Source organism: Arachis hypogaea, chromosome 16 (genome assembly GCF_003086295.3).
Source record: "Arachis hypogaea cultivar Tifrunner chromosome 16, arahy.Tifrunner.gnm2.J5K5, whole genome shotgun sequence".
NCBI classification, from domain to species: Eukaryota; Viridiplantae; Streptophyta; class Magnoliopsida; order Fabales; family Fabaceae; genus Arachis; species Arachis hypogaea.
The window spans coordinates 122,732,867-122,737,614 of record NC_092051.1 but is presented as its reverse complement, the minus strand read 5'-3'; the positions used below and the strand labels follow the sequence as shown (position 1 = coordinate 122,737,614).

Here is a 4,748-nt window from a genome sequence, read left to right as displayed (position 1 = left end):
GACACAATAATCATGCAGCAAAGTGAGGTTTTCACTGTCAGAAATTCAACAACTCAGCAATATAAACAGTATACAGCATTAGAAACAGCAGAAATAGGAATCATCAGAAAACGACATCAAGCCACTAACCGGTAAACGTCGATGATGGTAGGTTTGAACCATCCAATGGTCACACAGGAGGAGGTCCCAGGCCGCCGGTTGACGTAGAACGATGAGCGCAAAAAACGTTGGTTGATGTAGGTCGCGTCGGCGGAGATTAGGGCTCCAGATCGCATGGGGACGGAGCGGCCGGGAGTTCAGTCGCGACGTAGCTCACGGGTTGCTTCAAGCAAGGACGGCGGCGCGCGGCGGAAGCTCTGTGTCAGGCGGCACCTTGGATGGGGATGCTCAGCCATCACAGTGCTCAGCAATTGCTGCCAGCAACGGAGGACGTGTGCGAGGGAGGTTGGCCCCTGAAGTTCTGTGCGGCAGGGACGCAGTTCGAAGGTCACGCGGCGACTGCTGGGGACGGGATGTTCAGCTTCGACAATGTGATTTTGGGTGGTAGCGTGGCCTTCCGTTCAGAATAGAGGAATTAGGAAAAAATTGAAAATAGGGGTTAAAATAAAACTGAACAGGCATTCAGGTTAATTAGGGTAAAAAGGGGTTAATCATAATTTTTAATTCATATTGGGCCTAACAAACAGCCCATTGTAGCCATTGTATAGGTACCTCATTTACTCCCTAGCAGAACTCTTATAATTATAAATAGGTATGTAAGCAACCGACAAATATTGCTTTTGTGGGACCCATAATCTACTGCAAAGCAGAAATTCAGTATCCCCTTGCTTTCTCACTCACCGCGTGTCATCCTTGCAACATGCATATCTGTCCTCAGCACCTACTGAAGGTAGAAGGCTAAATGTTTTTAACTCGAAATGTTTTAAGGATTATTGCAACCATGTACACAGACTCTCTTTACTTTCCTTCATGACAATACTGAGAAGATGAAACCACAATGGCAAACATGAAAATTTAGGTTAGGTTGTGAGATATTAATAGTAATTAAAGGTTGTGAAATGCCAGGGAAAGGTAGTACTTGTACTTTAAAAGTTAAAATCTTGATCTTGTTTTATCATGTTTTTATTACTATACCAATGCCTGCACTACCTTGTTTTTTAACTTTCAGATAACCCTTCTTTTTTTCACTTTATTAACTTCCAATACAATTAACTTAATCCAATCTTACTAAAGTCCCGTAAAAGTAGTATCTGTGTTCTAATGTGTTAATGGCAATGCGATCATGTTCTTCCTTTATGTTCAAGTGTTAATAGGGAATAAATTTCATAGACATGGTATAAATTCCATCCTTCGAGATACATTTAGAGTAAATTCAGCTGAAGAAACAAAATCATTCTATCGAAATATATAAAAGTTAATAAAAAAATTAATCATTGAATTTGATCCTCCAAATATTTTAGATTTTTCGTTATTATTCTTCCCAATAGTGGTCCAGTGTTAATTTGTTAAATCATGCAAGAATGGAAATGGAGTTTTCTTTCTTGTTTTAATTTAGATTAAGGCTCATAAATAAATGAATTAACCGAGCATAATTTTCATTATCAACTTTCTTTTCTTTTCCTACGCCTACAGGTTGAAGAAGGGTCAGGCGTAGAATCTAGGCCGAAACATTTGAGAAAAGCTACTGTGGCTAACTGGAAATATTGACAAGGGTGTAAAAACAATTCAGGTGATGATGAATCCTCATTGTCATCTGTATTTTCTTCTTCGCTTTTCAAGCTTGAACATGATACACTGTCATCCTTTATATCTAGGTTCTCTCCGCCCTGCTAAAATACATTATATGTACAAGTAATTATTATATGTCCAAAAAAAAAAATTATATATGTACATCTGTGTGAGTTAGAGTTGACTATAGTTTGACAGGATTTCTTAGGACTTAAATGATCTTCTCCTTGCATTTAACTATGATTTAAGAGTTAGTTAAAGAGTTTAGGGTATATGCGATATATGGCTAAGTGATAACTGATATGTCATGATGTAGGATAATAATAACATACAGTCATACACACAACAAGCGGAAAGGAAAACTACATAACATTAAATGCTAAGATATCAATGCATTTAATTTATATTTATTAGGGCTTAGCTAATATGTGTGTTTAGGATACATAATAAATTTGCTCTTAGTAAAATATTTTTATTAAAAATATAAAAAATTCAAATTTTTAACGTAGTTATTTTGTTTTCATTAAATAAAAACATTTAAAATTTTTAACTAATAGTAAACTTTATCATGTGTCTTATAACAGAGATGTTAACTAAACTCTATTCATTATTTGATAACTAAACTCGTTACAACCATATCCAGGAGCGCTGCAATGTTTTGCATTACAAAATTCTCACTTTCGCCACAGTAATGAATTGCAAATTTGCAACAATATCAAAAGGGATGGTCTTTAGTTTTAACAGAAATGTCTTATAAAAAAAATTAGTTAAAAACTGCTTAAACTTCTTATTTTTAGTTTATTTAATATATTTTGTAATAAATAAAAGTTAAATAAAACAAATATGAGCTGTTTTGATCATAATTGTCAGAATTAAAATAGTGATCAAATCGGTCTAAGTTACTGATTTATTGGTTACTGGTAGGTCACTGATGAAATCGGCTAATTTGATTTTACGTAAATAAAAAATATAAAATAATAAAAATTTAAAATTAAAATTTGAAATACACATCTTCACTAATATTTTAAGAATAATTAAAACCTCAACAACTTATAATCAACAAATTATAATCTAATTATATTAGATACTTATATAAAATTTTAGTAATTTTTATAATATATTTTTTTAATTTTTCATGATAAAATTTTTTAATTTTATTTTAATATTAAAATAAATATTTTAATATTAGTATATACTATATGTATTTATTAAAAAAATAATATTAATAAATATCATATAATCACAAAAAGATATATTTGATATTTTTATTTATATATATAATAATAATTATATTTATATTAGTAATTATACATAATAAAAAATACAATTAATTTAAATATAAATTAAAATAAAATTAAAATAATATCTAACAAAATTATTGTATTAATAATTATACATAACAAAATTAAAAAAATTAAAAAATAATTTTTTTTTTAAATCAATCCAAACTTATCCTTAGTATTTAATAAAAAAGGAGTTCCACTGGTTTTTACTCAAGATATCACTCTCATGTTTATTTTTGAATAATACTATGCATTCAAGTTTTTTTATAAATTAAGTTTAACAAAATTAAATAATAAAATTAAGTAGAACTTGATTAACAAAAATATTTCAATGTGTAACATTATTCTTAATTTAAATTTAAATGCTAAATTTAAAAAAGTGACGAACATCCAATTAAGGATTAAATCTCTGTAAGAGTTCTTCAGCTGTAATCATAACATCTTCTGTTCTGAGGGATATGTATTTTTTAGTACATGTGTGGCAATGAGAATCGGACTTAAAAATCTATATATAATGTTTAAACTCCTCAAAACTAGTCACTTTTAATCTTTTATTGATTGGAATGTAAAAGTATAATTGTCCAATTTAAAAAACAAAATTCTCTATTTGAGGCCAAGTACTGGATCTCTTGCTTGTTTAGGAGAGAAAAGGAACAAATTAACAAAAGAATAAAATTTAAAAAAAAAAACAAAAAACAAAGATTGAAGAAGAAAAATGATGAGGTGTGTAACCTGCATATGGCGTAGATTGGAGGTAACTACGATGGTGGACGTTTCATCGTCCTCGGCGACCTGCTTGTCGTTTTGAATCTGGTGAATATCATGGACATGGAACCTAGTGGTAGAAGTAGAAGCGGTGGCCGGTGCGGCGGTGGCACCGCCATCCTCATCATTGGTGTGATCTAGAGTGAAGCAAAATAGAACGAAAAGGAGAAGAAAAGAAACTAAGAATTGAATCCAAATCAACCATGGAATTCCACATCCCTCTACCATCCCTAAACCTAACATGTCAATAATCTGCTGCGATTAGATTGAATTAGATCATAACAATATTAATGATTGTTAATTTGTTATGAGAAGAAATAATTATTGGACAGTTAATTAAGTAAACGTTACTTACCGGAGTAGTTAAATCTAATAAGAACACAAAAAATTGGGAGAGGGTATGATGGTGACCACGCACCGTTAAAGGAACGTGGCTGCAAGTTGCGGAACCCAGTTATTTACAGCACACGCCAACTTGATGGAGAAAGAAGCAATGAATTAAGTAATCGTTGCCTCGGCTCCATTAGTTGTGTGCTTGCTTCTCCTTAAAAACTTTTAGATTAATCGACTTACTAACAAGCAACGAATTTAGTTTCAATATCAAATTGTAACTAAGTTGTAATAACCAATTATTTTAAATTATCTTTTACTTTTTAAAAGATTCCACTTAATATAGATGTATATAAGATTAAACTATTTTATTAAAAAAAACAAATAATAAAAACAACTATTTGTACTCATATTTTATTTTTTAAAAAATAAATAATAAAAATAACTATTTGTACCCATAAATTTTACAAACGTTAACAAAAATATCTATTAAAAAAAGAAATTAATGTTGTATCCATTAAATATGAATCCTGTATGACAAAAATATTCAAATCCTAATTTTTTTTTATTTTTTAGTAAAATTTCTAAATTACTCCATCCTTTATTTTTAACCTCAACTCCACTACCATCTTTTTTTTTCTC

At 30.5% G+C, this 4,748-nt stretch overlaps 1 long non-coding RNA gene across 2 annotated transcripts; it reads right to left on the bottom strand.

Annotated features, from left to right (window-relative positions):
- Positions 1–1,532: 1,532 nt before the first annotated feature.
- On the bottom strand, positions 1,533–4,347 carry LOC112758980 (uncharacterized). Of its 2 annotated transcripts, none has more exons than XR_003179877.3 (3): positions 4,132–4,347; positions 3,744–3,913; positions 1,533–1,829 (listed from the first exon to the last, which is right to left on the bottom strand). It is a non-coding gene; the product is annotated as an uncharacterized lncRNA (long non-coding RNA). The 2 variants fall into 2 exon arrangements; XR_003179878.3 differs by having other exon boundaries at positions 1,533–1,826.
- Between the last annotated feature and the right edge of the window lie 401 nt (positions 4,348–4,748).